This window comes from Rhinolophus sinicus, linkage group LG13, assembly GCF_036562045.2.
Source record: "Rhinolophus sinicus isolate RSC01 linkage group LG13, ASM3656204v1, whole genome shotgun sequence".
NCBI classification, from domain to species: domain Eukaryota; kingdom Metazoa; phylum Chordata; class Mammalia; order Chiroptera; family Rhinolophidae; genus Rhinolophus; species Rhinolophus sinicus.
Genome location: NC_133762.1, coordinates 37,425,538 through 37,443,530, shown reverse-complemented (window position 1 = coordinate 37,443,530; position 17,993 = coordinate 37,425,538). Strand labels below are relative to the sequence as shown.

The 17,993-nt window shown below is 46.0% G+C and overlaps 1 protein-coding gene and 1 pseudogene across 1 annotated transcript in view; one reads left to right on the top strand and one right to left on the bottom strand.

Moving 5' to 3' along the window:
* Positions 1 to 17,993, top strand: part of CHMP4B (charged multivesicular body protein 4B) — a 40,873-nt gene that overhangs the window by 7,966 nt on the left and 14,914 nt on the right. The gene's annotated exons all lie outside the window — the stretch shown is intronic.
* On the bottom strand, positions 11,657 to 12,510 carry LOC109448504 (RWD domain-containing protein 1; annotated as a pseudogene).

The window sequence follows — 17,993 nt, the reverse complement described above, 5'->3', positions numbered from 1 at the left end:
GATCAGAAGATCTGAGTTCACATTTTACCTCTGCCACTTACTAGATTTGTGAACTGAAACTAGTCCCCCATGTTTCTGAGCATCAGCTCCTTCAGCTGCAAAAACAGGATGCAATATTTACTATACAGTTTTGCTACTCAAAAGTGTGGTCTGTGGGAACATTTGGGAAATTGTTAGAAATGCAGACTGTTAGTTAGGCTCCACCCAGAGCTTCTGAAGCTAAAACCTGTTTTTGTGTTTTCTTTTTGAGATCCCCAAGTTGTTTGTATGCACATTAAAGTTTGAGAGACACCAGTTATCGTGGGGATTAAATGAAAATGTTGGGCGTTTTTCTATGTCCAGGCCAGTATTCGTTGCTGGACACCCAGGGATGCTGTCTCCTGGGTCAGTTTGCTCACTCCTTTTGCTGCTCAAAGATTGAACTCTTATCCAGCTCACCATATTCCCAGATACCTTCAGTTACCTCCAACTCTGATGAAGCCTCAGAACATGGATAGTTCAGTAGAGGTCCACCTTCCTCTCCTTGAAAAAGACCTTGAAGCACATCCTGCTGAAGGAGTAGCAGCTTTCTTCAAGAAGCCACACATCTGGATAACTGACAAGCATTCAGTTAAGCCTTTGGTCATGAGGACCCACTGGTTGTCAGGCACTGGTAACCCTGGTGATAAATTAGAGGCAGTTTCCATCCTCAGGGAGCACCACTGCCTGGTGGGGGGACCAGGTTGTAAAGAAAAAATTTCCACCTAGTGAGGCCTGTGTAGAATTCCATAAGGACCCCAAGTGAAGAAGAATTAACTTCCCCTGGGGGGGGCAGCTAGGAAATTATTATTGTTGTTTTTTTTAAATTGGGGAATATTGGGGAACAGTGTGTTTTTCCAGGACCCATCAGCTCCATGTCAAGTCATCGTTTTCAATGTAGTTGTGGAGGGTGCAGCTCAATGGTCCATGTGAGAATAGAACTGGTGACCTTGGTGTTATGAGCACCTTGCTATAACCACTGAGCCCACCGGCGGCCCAGCTCCAAGCACAAACCATTGTTTTCAGTCTAGTTGTGGAGGGTGCAGTTCACTGGCCCATGTGGGAATCGAACCAGCAACCTTGTTGTTAATGGTTCGCGCTCTAACCAACTGAGCCATCTGGTTGCCCCACCCTGATTTTTTTAAAGTCGTATCTTTTTCTATCAGAAATGATTTTTCAGTGAGTTCTGATTTCTTGGTTCAGTAGCTTTGTGGTTTCTATTATGTTTATATGACATTGATACTGGTCCACCAGTTTTCTGCATCAGGAGGGATAGGTGCTCTCTGAGTGCCTGTGCTGTGTTAGGAGCCATCTGCGATGCCATGTGGATTTCTAAGCGGTGAAAAAAACACAACCTGGCCCAACGGATCCTAGAATTGAACAGATCTGTGGCTCTCTCAGAGAATAAAAAGTTATCACAACTAAATAGCGCGTACATTTTCTCATGGAGTCTTACAGCCATCCTCAGTAAAGTGTTTCAGGAGCTATGGATAAAGTAAAACTAGAAAATACAAGCAGCTTCTCTGGGGAAATGGGAGTTAGGTGGGAGGTTAGATGAAGCAGGACATTCCACCAAATCTGCCGCATTCTATTCTATACAATGACATTTTTCTGAATTTTGGAGTGATAGTGAATTTTTGGACTGGGATTCCCAGCAAAAAGCACTATCTTCTTTTCATCCAAAAAGAAAGCAGGCACTGAGCGCCGGGTTGCTCAAGGTGGTTGGCCCTTAACACAGCCTGTTGAAGAAATTTCCTTCCATTGAACACTCAGGGTAGTTGAATTTGCTCAGAGCTGAGAGGCTCTGTGTCTCAGCAGGAGTTCAGACATTCTCCAAATCAGGGTTTCCTGTCCAAGTGTGAGGGTCTGCCTTACAATCCTGCTCTCAGAGGCCCATCCTCTTTCTTCATGGAGAGATAAACCTAGGACAGGAGTAACTCAAGTCCAAGTCGGCTGTAAGTGCCACCCATTGGAGCACCCTAAATGGAGCTTGGTGGGATTTGAAGAAGGGAGCAGCTGCCACAGTTTAGGGTTTGGGGTGACAATGTGATCTTTTGCGTTAGTCCTTAAAGGAGTAGGCAGGGGCTGGCAAGGTGGCTCAGGTGGTAGGAGCCAAGGTCGCTGGTTCAATTCCCACATGCGCCAGCGAGCTGCGCCCTCTACAGCTAAGATTGTGAACAGGGGCTCTCCCTGAGCAGCTGGAGGTTGGCGGGAGCTGCTGTGGGCTGCCACGGGCTGCTGTGGGCTACCGTGTGCTGCTGTGAGTGGCCAACGACCGATGACCGGCTGCCTGGTGGGGGCGCGGAGCACAAGGCTCATCATACCAGCATGGGCCAGGGAGCTGTGTCCTACACAACTAGACTGAGAAACAGCGGCTTGAACTGGAGTGGTGAGATGCGGACAAAGCGGGGGGAATAAAGAAATAAAGGAGTAGGCAGCTACGGGGTGGGGGTGTGGGTTGCGGGTTGCGTGTGGGTGCACTCATGTTTGGTGTGTGACCTCACCTGAGTCTAGAGTTACAGCGGGAAGTTGCAAAAGAACGTTTGCTTTCATCTAGTTGGGTTGTGTAAGGAGCAGTGTATTTGAGAAAAGGAAACCAGGGGTTTTGAAATGGATTTGGATATTGTGCACTGTTTAAGGACTGTGATACTGAGATCCCAAATCTCTTTGGTCTTTGTGCTGCATAGATAGATATTTGCATTTCAATTCAGATGGTCCATTTTAAAAGAAGGTACCGTATTTTGTCATGTATAATGCACTCCCATGTATAATGCGCACCCACATTTTAGGCCCAAACTTTCAGGGGAAAAAGTCTTTTGTTTTAATTTTTTAATTTAGATTTTTATTTGTTTACATATATTTGTTTACATACTTGTTTTTCATATTATAAAGGAATTTTAGCATTTATTTTTTAGCATATTATCGCACAAGAAATTTTATGTAACAAATAATTACAAAACACAAGAACAGATACCAGGTACAAGAAATTTTATGTACCAGTAACAAATTTAGGATATTTATGCATCATAGAAGGCTAAGAATTCTTCATTGTTGCAAGTTTGTTGTAAGTTCACCAAAACCGATTATCATATTTCAGGGTATTATTTTGCACATGGATATCGTTATTGCTAAAGTTACACTTTTAACTTACAAGCATAAATGAAAGAATTAAAAACGTTTATATAGATACGAAATTAGTACTACCCATGTATAATGTGCCTCATTTTTCCCTCACAAATTTAGACAAAATAGTGCACATTAGACATGGCAAAATACGGTAGCTAGAAACTTTTGTTTCATTCATGAGCCAGTTTGGTAAGTGTATATTAACGTGAGCTGTGTGCCAGATACTGGCCTAGTTTACTGGGTAAATGCAGATGATAGGTCGGTTGTCTCTGAGATTTTCACAATCTGGCCAGAATGACAGACGAGTAAACAGATATAATCAGGGTACAGTGATTTGTTCTAGAAGCATTCAGAATTCAGAGTATAGGATATATAGTGGAGTATGTGTGTGTACTGCTTGAATCTATTTTATCAAGTAGTTATTTTGGAGAGTACTAGAATGTTAGAACAGAAGGAAACTCAAAATGTAGGAGTCCTTAAAACTTTGAATTAATAGGAAAAGCTTTTGAGAAAGAAAAACAGGAACATGGAAATACATGCAATACTTTTAAAAAGCACTTTATTTGAATCAGAAGCCCCTTTGGGGGTACATAAAAACATAAATATTTAACTTAGGTTACCCATAAAATAGCTTTAGACTACTAAGTTTAAAATACAGCTTATTCTGATAATTACTATAAATTTACTTTACAGTTCTCTTCCCATGAAAAGAAGTAGGGGCTAATAAACTGAGAAGTGGTTTCTTTACTATTTGCATAAGCAGAAACTGTAAGTTCCTTGTTTGTAACTCTCATAAGACCTGATAATTGTAAAAAAAAAGCAAAGATAAGACTTGTGCATGGGTGTATCCTGGCTGCTATTCTCTGCAGAGGTTTGAAGAGAAACTTTATTCACTGTATTCATTTATTCAGTGTGCTACTACCGTGTTTCCCCCCAAATAAGACCTCGCCGGACCATCAGCTCTAATGCGTCTTTTGGAGTAAAAATTAATATAAGATCCAGTCTTATTTTGCTATAATATAAGACCGAGTATAATATATAATATAATATAACATAGTATAATATATATAATATAGTATAATACCAGGTATAATATAAGACCGGGTCTTATATTAATTTTTGCTCCAAAAGACGCATTAGAGCTGATGGTCCGGCTAGGTCTTCTTTTCGGGGGAACACGGTGCATTAGCATTGTGTATTTCTCAGTCTGGTTTCCATTTCTTTTCCCATGAGAAGCTAGCCTTCTCAGTGGCCTCTAGAGCAGTGTTTCTCAGCCTCGGCACCATTGACAGTTTGGACGGATGATGTTTGTTGCTTGTTGCGGGGGACTGCCCTCCCTGGGCATTGCAGGATGTTTAGTTTAGCAGCACCCTTGGCCGCTACTCACTAGATAGCCATAGCACCCTGCCCTCCCCTCCAGTGTGACAGCCAAAAATGTCTCCAAACACTGCTAATTGTCCCCTGGGGGACAAGAGCTCCTATGGTTGAGAACCACTGTTCTAGGGCTGGTGAAGACGCCAGGTGCAGCTCTAGAGCTTCAGAGGCTGGCCTAAGGGTGAAAGGTCTTAACTTGTAGAGCTGGAAGGACCTGGGGGAGGAGAGGACTTTTAATCCTCCCTTTTTCTTGTTCTGCTGAGTAAACCAAGGTATACAGACGGCTCAGGGCCTCCGGGCTCTACTTTTTGGGAGTCTGGCTAGAACTGGGACCCAGACCTGAATCCGTCCCAGCCAGTACGCTTTCTCTTCAACCCAGAGGTTCTCAGTCTTCGTAGAAGGTCCTTTTTCTATAATAATTCCAAAAAATATCAGAGATGGCCATGTAATAAGAGTTTTAGTTTTAGTACCCATTAATTGAGAAGATAAATAATTTCTTTCAGCCAATATTTATTGAGTACGCACTATTTGTGTCTCTATCCTAGGACTGTGTTTGATACACATGGTGGGAGGTGGTCACGTGGTAGTTTTTCTTATTGTGTGACATGTGTTTGTCCTGTAGTACACAGGCAATGCTGGGTGACCACACCCAGCAATGGAGTGATAACTGTGAACCCTGTGGATGGGCTCACAGTCCTCAGGTTGGGAACCAGTTGACAACATGAGATTTGAGAGAACAGTGGGCCTGAAAACTCTGGGTTTTTCGTGAAACCATGAACTGTCTCCACACCCCATGAAAGTAAAAAGCCAACAAGCTACCTAGAGTCCTCAGTGCAGCTCTCTCAACAGCTATACACTTGGGCATTCGTGATAAAGGAAGAGTCGTTTGGGCTGAAAACAAGCTTTGAGTTCCTAGCATTAGTTGGTAAATGGTGCATGGACCTAAGGGGAGTTTAAAATAATGGCCTTGAACTTAAGAATCTGTATTTCCAGAGCCTCTCCTCTCAAAGCATTCAGCTTCTCTGACAAGAACTATTACTCTTATTTCAGAGGTAAGAGGCAGAGAGGCCAGGCCACGCAGATGGTCCGTGAAACAGAGCTGGCTACTCTCAAGTTTAGAAGTTGGGACCCTCGTTGGCATTCCAGGATGGGGCTGTTTGTTTCTGACAGATGATGGTGGGAAAAGGAGGAAGGTTGTTAGATTGTTCCTCCCAATTCGGCCAGCATTTTCAGTGCCCACTGTGGAAGACTCCCTGTGAGGGGACTGTATGGGGCACAGGTGATGGGACACAGATGAACAGGATTTGGGACAGAGGATGTGGTAGGGCCAGTCCAGCCAGGGGCTTTGTGGGAGCCAAGGTACTGAGATTGTGTATGTGGGAGGGGTGGGGGAGCCTGGGCGGGGGGGTGAGGAGTAGTGGTGGCTCATTTGGAGTGAGCGTTGGAAAGGTAGGCTGTCTTCTCAGAGGAGACTCTGGGTACCAAGCTGAGGAATCTGTGGCAGGTTGAATTTAAATATATTTTTTTTAATTGGGGACGGGGTACAGGACTTTATTGGGGAACAGTGTGTACTTCCAGGACTTTTTTCCAAGTCAAGTTGTTGTCCTTTCAGTCTTAGTTGTGGAGGGTGCCGTTCAGCTTCAAGTTGTTGTCCTTTCAGTCTTAGTTGTGGAGGGCGCAGCTCAGCTCCAGTTCCTGTTTCTAGTTGCAGGGGGCGCAGCCCACCATCCCTTGTGGGAGTCGAACTGGCAACCTTGTAGTTGAGAGGATGCTCTCCAACCAATTGAGCCATCCAGGAGCTCAGCAGCAGCTCAGCTCAAGGTGCCGTGTTCAGTCTCGGTTGCAGGGGGCGCTGCCCACCATCCCTTGTGGGACTCGAGGAATTGAACTGGCAGCCTTGGGGTTGAGAGCCCACTGGCCCATGTGGGAATCGAACCGGCAGCCTTTGGAGTTAGGAGCATGGAGCTCTAACTGTCTGAGCCACCGGGCCGGCATGTGCCAAACGAACACTTCCTGTCTCTAGAGAACAGTTTGCTGGGGACCAGCAGCCGTCTTCCTGCAGCACCCTGGTGAAGTTTCCCATTAGTAGGCTTCTACCCATTACTGCCTGTGGGAATGAGGTGGGTAGAGGGGCTGTTCCCTTATAAGGGAGGACCCATGGGTCACCACCCTTTTCTCTCGTTACTTCTTCCTGGTTCTCCTGCTTTATCTGAAGCCAGAAGCCCAGCACATCCTGGGCAGCTGGGTAGGGGCAGAATAGCACCTTTTCTCCACATGAGAATATCTCGGGTTACACGCCAAAGCGAAGCTTGCAAATCTTCCCGATTTAAATGAGCTTGGTCCAGCCTTATTTATTAATCAGGTCCTTGGCTGCCTCATAGTGTGAGTTTCACTCCCAGCTGCCTGGCTGGCTCACTCAATTAGTTGTGATCTTTGAGATTTAATCGTCCCTTTATGTTTATCTTCAATCCTAGAGAAAGAGCTAGTTACTTCCCTTGGCTGACGGCAGGACCTCTGTTTCTGTGGCCATACATTTAAGTTCAGCTTGGACTCTGCTTTCTTAGTCACAAAAATCTGAAAATGAACCCCCCACCCCATCTTTTCTTGGGCTCCCAGCTTCCTGTTAGCTTTCCTGTTCTCTAGGTGCTCCCTCCATCACCCCAATGGTCAAGCAGAGCCCTAGGACTTACGAGACACTGCGCCCTGGTTCCAGTTCCGACTCTGTCGCCTGGTATCTTTGGGTCTTCCCAACTCTGGGCCTTGTTTTCTCAACACTAAAATGAGGAGGATGGATTAAATGAACGCTGAGATTCCTTTCTGCTGTAACATGCTCTGAGTCAACAAGTGCCACTGTACAGTAAACCTCGAGAACCAGGAGTTGCTCCAAGCAGTTGTGTTGCATAAAAAGATGGACCAGCTCCGCATCATTTTGTCTGGTAGTAGCTTGGTACATTTCTGCTCATTGTAAAAGCTAAGGGCAGCCATAGACTGTTTTGTAGAAGGCGCTGGACATTTTTCCATTTGGATTCCCCTGTTCAGAGGTGAGAGCTGAAGAATAATTTTTAGCTGCTCCCCTGAGCCTGCGTCCAGGCAAGCGACACAGATGCTGGCGGACATGCGTCCTGGCGTCTGAGCCTGGTTTGCATTAGTAGCCGGCCTCTGACTTGACTGCCAGCCTTATGGCAAATCAGAGCCACAGGAGCTGGTCCTGAGCAGGCTCAAGCTCTGCTGGACAAAAACCCAGCAGGGACCAGTTAAGCACACTGGGGGTGCTTCCTTGTGGCAGGACCTCTTCACAAATCCACTTTTGGGCCACAGGCAATTTGTCTTCTGTGTGAGGGGAATGGAGAAAGGAACCAGCTACTAAGGGCTGGTCTGACTCTAGTCATTTTAATTAAATCTGCTCTTTAGGATGGTGATTGAAGAGGATGCTGGGAGTCTTGGAGAGAGCAGCAGCCTTCTCTGTAAAGACCGTGTGTGCTTAGTGTAGATCCTGGTGCCACCATGAGCAGCTAAGCCTCTTAGGAATGTGGACTATCCCTCTTAGGAATATTTACCTACCTGGTTCTAAATCAAGGTCTTTAAAACCGTAAGTCCCTGCTAGTGCCCATTAAAACAGTTCTCTCCATTTTATTAAACGTTCACAGTACATTCCCGTCTCCTAAGCAGCTCTGAAAAATCTCATAACCGTTAGAGCTCCTCTTGCCCGTACAGAGGGAAATCCCAGGCCCAGAGAGGTTAGGTGACCTGTTAAAAATGACACAGCTCATGAAGGCAAACCTGGGAGTAGAACCCATGACTTTTACCTCCTCATTCCAGTGAGTTTTGCTGCCTCATTGCTTCTCAGCAGACACTGGTGGCAGGTTCCCAGCCCTGCCAGAATGGTTTTGAAAATAAAATTAAAGTTGCCATTCAGAAAGCCAGCTGACCGGGAGAGATGGAGCAAACAGTTGCTATTTTAGGGAGTTGTTTTCTTTCGAGTTATAACTGGCTGTTGGTGGTTTGGTGGGCTGGCACAGCCTGGGGGGAGGATCACACACCCCAGGTCTTGTTGTTGCTACATTCCTGACTCTGTAACCAGACTGTCTTTTTCCTGCGTCTCAGTGCCGCCCGTACAAGGGCTCAGAATAATTCCCACTTTTAACCTTTTATATAGGGCCGGGAGGATTAGGAAATCTATAAAGAGACCTAGGAAAGAGTTGGTATATCAATAGCAATTTTTGGTGATTCTTGATTTTTTTTTCTTTTTTATCAAGGTGCAGACAAGTCTTAAGTGTACAGCTTAGTGAAGTTTTACAAATATCTATACCCACACAACTACCACCCAGATCAAGATAACAGAACATTCCAAGCACTCCAGCAGTCTTGATGATTTTTATAGTAGTAACTCAGGACTTGAGAAGAGAGCAGTTGTGTTTACTCTGGTTCCTTTAAGAATCTCAGAAGCCATTATAGTATCCTTCTGTGACTCATTCAGTATACGAGTATGTTTCCCGAACGCCAGCAGTGCAGGGCTCTGTGCTAGGTGTTGCTGGGAACACAGAAACTGGTGCTTGTTGGCCTCTGTCGAAGGCTCACAACCCATCAGGGATTGTGCCTGGCATCGAAGTGAGAGTGAGAACTGAGAGAGCAGCTTGGAGGCAGGAGGCTGCCTCTCGCGGGGAGAGGAGAGGGTGTATTTATTTATGTAGATTCAGAATTTTCTCCATTCCTTTCACTGTCTGTAAATACAAGAAAGGGGCCAAATTATGGCCTTTCAGTCCTTCCTCAGCCAGCTCTTTGCATTCTCAGACCATGTTGGGTACTTGGAGAGCCCAGCTGAAAGTCCGTGTCTGTAGTATTTGCTCAGTCTTACCTTCTCTTCTGGGAAGCAGGAGAGAACACAGCCAGTATGGAGGAAAGCAAAACCAAGAGGGCTTCCTCCCCTTCTTTGGCCCCCAGGCTCTTAGCAGCTGACTTCTCTTCTCTCTTGGGTTTTGAGACTCATAAGACCCATAAGCTCACAGTTCTGCTATGAGTTAATTTTGGCCTGAATTTCTCTGCTGCCTTTGATCCAATAGTTTAAAACAGAATTTTTCTGTCTTACTGTGAAAACAGAGCCAAGAAGGACTTTTCTGAACTTTTTTCATCTGTGAGAAACAAGTTTTTTCGTTTTGTTTTGTTTTCCTTACTAATAAAGCCATATGGCTCTGGTTGGTAGGAGGGGGAAAGGCCATTTCCAAAGTAGATGCAAAATGATCCCCTTCTTTCAGGAAATAGTCTCCCACGGTAGTGAAGACCAGCACCTGAGAAGCTCAAAAACCACTGGCTGAAGCAGAGTGATTGACCAGGCTCCAGGCTTCAGGCATGGTTTCCTCCTCCTTCGTTCAAACGTGGGCTTGGACACCTCATCTGTGCCTCGGACTGTCCCTGGGAGGGTCACTGCTGTCTAAGGGGTGGGTGTCAGCGGCAGTACAGCATTAGTGCTTTGAGGCACTCTTCAGCAAGGGGTGGTGCAAAAGCATGCAGAAGAAGGGTCCAAGCCCAGCCTGGGGGAGCAGGGTGGCTGAGAAACTGCTGCCCGGACAGCCCTGCAAGACCAGGGGGAGCAAGCCAGGTGAAGAGTGAGAAAGGCATTTGTGAAGAACCGGAAGTCTGAAGAGGCTGCAGAGAATAAAACCACTGTAGGGTTTTCTGGGCAGGGGCGTGGAATGTTAAGGTCTGTGTTTAGAAAAACCACTGGTGACAAGTAGAGAAGGGACTAGAGGAGGCAACCGCCACCTGAGCCCACATACTCTCTCTCTTCCCTCTCCCTTCCCCCTCCCCCGCCCCCACAGCCCAACCCACAACCTTGTGAGCCAGCACAGTTCCCTTGCCCCCAGGAACACATTCCCAGCTGACCACGCAGGGCCCTGCCCTGGACGGTTCTCTTACTCCTGGGTCCTGATTGTTCCAGCTGCTGGAGGGGCCCTCCCTCTGGATGCTGAAGAGCTAAGAGCTGTGGCTTAGGCTGACCATCTGTGGGACGAGAGGCCTTTTCAGCCCCTGAGAATGGAGAGGCTGAAGTTGCTTGCCATGTTCCAACCTTGATCCAGGTTTGCCAGAACTGGGACAGGTGGCAAAGGCTATGGGAGAGGAGGTGGGAGTTAACTGCCTGGCTCCTTAGACAGGGAGGGTAAGTATAGAAATAAGAGGCAAGTTCTCCCAAAGATGGGAAAGTGGGTGTGTTTGTGTGTACTATGTGTGTGTGCTGCATGCGTGTGCAAGCGCGCAAGTGCACACAACCCCCACCTTTTCTCTCTTGCCTAGGTGGACCGGCAGGGTGTATATAGGGGAAGACATGGCCCTGTTCTCTCTCTCTCTCTCTCTCTCTCTCTCTTTCTCTCTCTTTAACATCACAAATAGGTTTTATTTGTCCCCATTAAAAGTCTGAATTTTAAACAGATTCTTGGACTGGGGGCTCTCATCTCCAGCAGTGTATTCAACTTCCACACCTGTCTCATCCCCAGTGGCATTCCCAGTACTGCTACCTTCACCATGAGTTTTCCCAATTCACACTGGGCTTCTTCAACATTTTTACTTTTCTAACAAAGACATCATAGAGCGGATAAATAGATTGGCGAGTCTATGTCCTCCAATGCTGTCTGGGATCAATTCATTGACCATTTCTTTCAGGTCATTTTTCTGCACCTCTTGGGTCATTTGGATTTGGTGGACCTATTGATGCTGAGCATAAGAGGTCTTCTGAATCTTGATTGGTAATGTTTCTTAGTAAAACCAACACAGAATAGACAAAGCAAATAACTTTGGTAGTCTTGACATCAACATGAGTTTCAATGGCAGTCTTCCATTTTTTGACCATGGAGCATTTTTGTCCCGGGTAAGATCCAGGCCACGGAAATTAGTCAGGCAGCGTTTGCCTTGAACACCCTCAGTAATTAGCCCTTCCTTCCTTCCTTCCTTCCTTTTTTTCTTTCTTGAAATTTTTAAGGTCAGTTTATTAAGTTCAATGATGAAAGCTATTAGAAGAATATTCTCCTGAAAATTTTTTTTTCTTAGAAAAAAAAGAAGAAAGGAAAATCAACACCCTCTCAGCATAGCCACAGGTGCTGTGGCAGTCGCGCCTCTGCAGACAGGGACAGTCCATTAGTCTGTCAAATCACTCTGGCTCAGCAGGATTGTGGTCGGGATTGTCCCCACCATCCTCTAGCTCCAAGTCATCCATTTCTTGGCACAAAGACTCATCTACTTCCACACTGTTTCCAGCGTCCTCCAAGAATGGGATCTCAGATGTGGCAAAATTATGATCTGTTTCAAATAGCTGTTTCCCACTTAATTATTTTTTCCTACTTCTTCTTTCATTTGTTTCTTTTTAATTTCTAAGAGTTCTGCATCAAACTTGGCCTTCCAACTTAAGAAATTCTCAGTTGTAACAGGAGTGCAATGAAATTATTGCTTTTTGGCTTCTTTTTTCTTTTCTTCTCTTCTAGTTTTTGTTTGATCTACTATTTCATTTAATTTTTCTTGCACAGCTGTCACTAAACTAAAGGTCATCACCATACCAAGGTTTTCTTCCTCCTGTAAGGCTAATAATTTTAAAATGCCTGAGACATCATTATCTTCCAGATTTTCCTGGGGGAATAGTTCATAAAAGGGGCCTTCATCTGGGTGTTTTTCACTGTATGTAAACTTAAGAGTAGTCTGGACAGTTTTATCATTTTGTCCAGCCTCCGATGTCACAGTAACGGTGAAGCCGTGTGGATTTTCTGGTGATACTATGCGGGGATAGATGGACTCTGGAGCCTCCAGCTCGTTGCGCTGCTCCTTGGGGCGATCTGTCATTGTGGCCCTTGTCTGCTGCCCAGGGATTGCCCAGACACCCAGGCGGCGCGCTGTAGAAAAGACCACGGCTGCAGTGGGACAGCGGGCAGTGGCCGAGGGGGCACAGGTGCAGAGTCCTCAACTGGGAGGCCCGGGGCCTAAAGCCAGGCCAGGCTTTAGCTTGAATTTTCTAAATGCAGTTTCATCGTTCTGCAGATCAGCTAGGCTCACTTCAAAAAAACATGACCCTTGAGACCATCACGTGCAATTTTGCTTCCTTGAGTTCTCGTGACTAGTATTTTTCCAATATTTCTTATATTGAACATAGCTGGTGCTTTCACATCATACCAACCTGTCTTAGCAAATGGGTTAACCACTTTCTTCTTGGCTCCCTTTCTGCCATCTTTCATAAGCTGCTTGTTCTTACTGACTGCCTTGGTGCTCAGAGGGCCAAAAGGTGGCCCTGTCCTCTTGAGATGTTTGCCCTTTGCCCTGAGATCTTTGCTGTATGTATCTCACCAGCAAGGGACAGGATCTGTGGCTGGGGAGAAAAGGAGAGAGGCAGGTTCTCATGATTCCTGGGTGGTAGTGAAGCTGGAGGCCAAATGAGTCCGGGGCTCGTGCTGCCTGCGCCACTCAGCCAAAAGATCGCCATAGGAGCTGGGCCACAGAATAAGTGTTTGTTATCAGAGCACCAGTGGTCTGAGACGGCCCAAAACTGCCTTAACATTCTCAGATTGGATTTCAAGGGAAATCTGGGCGTTCCTGGGCTACATGAGGGTTCCGGGGATCTGCACGGAGCCTTCCCTGTGGCCACATGATTCTCTCTGGTGGAGCCAGCAACCTGGGAACAATGATGGGATTAGCCTGGAAAGAATGCTAGACCATAGAGATTGTGATCAATAAGCAGGGAACTGGGTGGGACAGGGGACATTCTGAGCTCAAGCCACAGGGTGTTGATCTATTGTTAAGCTATAGGTAGGTCAAGTAAAGGTGAGGCCGGGAACAAGGAGCGGCCTCTACTGTGGGGGTGCCAGCCAGGCCCTGCTTCAGTAGGATGACCTTATATCATTCAAATCAGGACACTTGAGAGTGAAAGGGGCTGCCATAATTACTCCGGTACAGCATAATTACTCTGGGACTGTCCCAGGAAAACCAGGACATATGGTCACCCTAACTCAGAACTTGGGGTAAGCAACGAAGCACAAAAGTTGCCGAAGGCAGAGAGTAGCTAGAAGAAAATATCAGTTCTGTTATCTTCGAGGGGAGGAAGATCTGTGCAGAGGCTGTTGCAGTGGGAAAGGCATAAAGGAAGCTGGGGCAGCAGGGCTGGGAGGTGGAATTAGTAAGGAATTAATAGGAAACGACCTACAGAACTGGGTGGACCAGTCAAGAACTCCTGACAGATCTTTATCACGAGGCCCTGGCTTTGGGAATGTCTCTCCTTTTTCTCTAGCTCCCTCATTTTTCTCTTTAGGGGATCATTCCCTTTTATAAATCCAGGAAGTGTTGTTTCCTCAGAAAACTACATGTTATAGTACATGTGAAATTTTGCATGTTGTGTTAGGGATTCATGGACCCTATGTTGAGGGTCCCTCCTCCAGATTCTCTCCTCTGCTCTTTTTCTGTTTTACCTCATTCCTTGAATTGCCCAGTTTTGTCTTTAGTTGCTGATGACAGAATGCCGGCTCTTGCAGGCCTGCCTTGCGGAAGGGGAACTTACTGACTCACGTGACTGGGAAAGAGAGCAGGGTGGAGCTGGTCTCTGAATGTTGACTCATCCTTACTGATTTCCCCATGAGCCTGGGGCATGACTGCCAGCTGCTCTGACTTACAGCTTTGGATCCTGGCCTGGGAGGAGTCTCTACTTCCTTTTACCCCCATTTCTCTTCTAGCATTGTTAGGAAAATCCCAGAGGAGGAATCTGATTGGCTGCTTGGGTCATGTGCTCATGACTAAACCAATCACCATAATCGAGGAGGCTCTTGGCAGCCCAGTTTGGATCACAAGACTATTCCACCCTATGACCAGGGAGGCAGGGTCTATTTGCCTAGGCCTGGGGGTCTGAGTGGGTCAGTCCTCAGGAAAACAATTGCCCGTGTACTTTTCTCCTCCCTGGTGGAGTTCACGCTCCTGCTCATCCATTCTTTCCCAGCCCCAGCAGGGCTTATGGGGAGGGACTAGAGACTGAGGTCCACCACTCTACCATGCTTTCATTCAGCAAGGGTTTACTGAGCACCTACTCAGTACCTGTACCTCCCGGGGCCTTAGTTTTCTCCTCTGTACAAACAAGGTCAGATTTACTCTTCAAGAGTGTGTTTGTCCAGCCAACCATCCCTCTGAGCACCTACTGTATACCGAGGATACTGAGATGAGGAGACAGTCCCTCCCTCCAGGAGCTCACATTCTAGTCAGACTATAGGCCGTGAGAAAATAGATATGCGATAGGGTTCCAGGAATCTGAAGTCTGTGCCCCATTTGGGGGAGACCAAGGCAAGACTTTTTCCAGAAAAGTACCAGTTTCCCATGGCTCTCTTGTCCCTTGCTGCCATTTGGGCAAGGAGGGTGATTTGTCTTACAAGCCCCTTATCACGTCTCTGATTCTAAGAGGAGAAAGGGCTGGTTTGGTTTTCCCTCTTGCTTTGGAAAAACCATGGAAAGTCTTTTTCTGCTGGCATTTTCCCCCTCCCCACTTCCCCACAAACGACCCCAGCTCCCAGACCTCTGCTCTCATCTCAGTTGCCAGGGCGCTCTCATCTCTCATGCTTGCTCAGGCAGAAGGGGGCTCTCGTTGGCATGGATTCAGTTGGAAGTAGAGGGAAAAAAGCCAATCGGAAAAGAAACATTTCATCCCAGCCTGGGAACGGAAACCACGGGCAGGCTGTGCTTCCCTCTGTCCCAGCCAAGAACCTGGTCACCTCGAGTAAGCCCAGCTAAGAGCATCCAGCCTGGGGCCAGCAGGGTGCAGCGCTGGGGAGAGGGCACCATCACTGTCTTTACTCCACTGGTGGGACCGGATCGCACTTTCAGTGCCAGGCATAGCTACGTCGTTCTTAGTAAATGTCTACTGTTTTAAGTAAATGATTTGATTAGAAATAGTGTAAATGGTACATAATTGGCAAAATGCCTTCCCTGTCCCGGTCCCTGCCTCAGTGGGCCTCCCAGAGGCAATCAATTACAAGGCCTAGAGACAGTCTCTGTAAATTACAAACTTATACAAGGTGCGATAAACAATACAGTGAATGTTTAAATAAAAAACATTTATTACAGTAAAAGACCCATTGCCATTAATCCCCCTCAAAATACTCCCCCTCACTTCGAACACACTTACCGTTCTTGACACTTTCTGAGGCAGCTCTGGAAGTCCCCTTTCATGAGTGTCTTTAGTTGCGCTGTTGTGGCAGCCTTGATGTCCTGAATCAATTCAAAACATTTACCTTTCATGGTCATTTTGACTTTGGGGAAGAGCCAGAAGTCACATAGTGCCAGATCTGGTGAATAAGGCAGATGAGGACACGCCGTGTTTTTATTTGACAGAAATTGCTGTACTAGAAGCGATGTGTGACACGGAGCGTTTCCATTGTGATCACAAAGTACAGTGAATGCTGCTGCCGAGTGCCATCCAACAGAAAAGCAGGGATCTTCAATATGGGAAGTGGTATTTGGATCCTTAATAACGGTGTGTGACACATTTCAACTTGTTCCATGCAGTCAGTCAGGTGTGAGCTACGGTTGAGAGAAGGTATGTGTCAAAGTGTGCCGTAAACCATCCTCCATAATGACAACGCTCCCTGTCACACATCTTCTGGTATACGGCAATTTCTGTCAAAAACATTACAGTGTGTCTTCATCCACCTTATTTACCGGATCTGGCACCGTGTGACTTCTGGCCCTTCCCTAAAGTCAAAATGACCATGAAAAGTAAACGTTTTCAATCGATTCAGGACATCAAGGCTGCCACGACAGCGCAACTAAAGACACTCACGAAAGAGGACTTCCAGAACTGCTTCAGAAAGTGGCAAGAATGATAGGATAAGTGTGTTCGAAGTAAGGGGGATTAATAGCAACATGTCTTTTACTGTAATAATTTTTTTTTAAGATTTTATTGGGGAAGGGGAACAGGACTTTATTGGGGAACAGTGTGTACTTCCAGGATTTTTTCCAAGTCAAGTTTTTGTCCTTTCAATTGTAGTTGTGGAGGGTGCAGCTCAGCTCTAGGTCCAGTTGCTGTTAGTTGCAGGGGGTGCAGCCCACCATCCCTTGTAGGAGTTGAACCGGCAACCTTGTGGTTGAGAGCCCACTGACCCATGTGGGATCGAACCGGCAGCCTTCAGGTGTTAGGAGCACAGAGCTCCAACCGCCTAAGCCACTGGGCCGGCCCCATAATAAATTTTTAAACACCATAGTCTTCAATCATACCTCATACCTATATATTCTCCTAAAACGCACATGCGTACATTGTAGCAAATAGATTACCTTTGAATCCTGTGCCGTTTACAATTTTATAAGAAATTGTTTAGATTTGACCCAGTTAGAATTCCCTGAACTTCTCTATATCATATGGATTTAGAGAAATGTAAATTCAAATTTCAGGTACTAATTTGAATTTTGAAGTCCACAGCCCCACAGAAAGACCTGGTGAGAATGATTTTCCCTTTTTGACCCAACCTCTCTCCCCTAAGACACTAGTTTCTGAGAAATGGCATCCCAACCACCCAGTTGCCCTGACCAGGAACCTGGAATTTGTTCCTGACTCCTTCTCCATTTCCTTACTTTGCACATTCAAACAGGTTTACAAGCCCATGGAGTCTTCCCTCCGGCTGTCTCTCAGGTTCATCCTCTCGTGGTCGACTCTCTGCTGTGGCCTTAGTCCAGGCCCTTGAAATCCAGACCCTCTGGATTATTACAGTGGTTGCTGGTCCTGTCTCCTGATAGCAGCCTGAAGGATCTTTCTGAAATGCAAATCTGATCACATTTCTGTCCTGCAAAGAATCTCAATGGCTTCCCTCTAACCCTGGGATAAAGTCCAGCAGCTCCTTTACAAAACACACAAGCCTGTTCTTGAGTTTTTTTCTAGGGCTTTTATCTTTCCACGCTCCCTCCCTCATCCTCTCACGCCTCACAGTTCCTCCTGCCTAGGATATGTCCCTCTTGGCTCTCTCTTAGCCTTTGAAATGTGTGATAGCTTCAAAGATTAGGTTCTCCTCCTCTGGGCTCCCACAGTGCTTACCTCTGTCATATCACATTGTCCATAGATCTGCTGGTTAGTGAGCTCCTTCATCCTTAGGCCTGGATGATTTTTGTCCCTGGTTCCATAGTTACGAACAAGGTCTTACTCCTGATGAAGTACAAAGAGCATGGATATAGGTCATTCAGGGAATTTGTCAGTTTTATCTAAGTGGTCACATTTATTGGCATGAAGTTCAAAATAGTCCCTTTTTTCCCTTTTACTATCTATCTGTGGACTTTGTAGTGATGTCATATCTGTCATTTCTGCTATTGGTAACTTTTTTTCCTTGATCAGTTTGGCTGGAAGTTCAATTTTATTAATCTCAAAGAGCCAGATTTTAATTTCTTTGACCTTCTGTGTATATTTTCTAATTTAATGATTTTCACTTTGATCCTCATTCCCTTTCTTCTGCATACTTTGGATTTCATTTGCTCTTCTTTGTCTA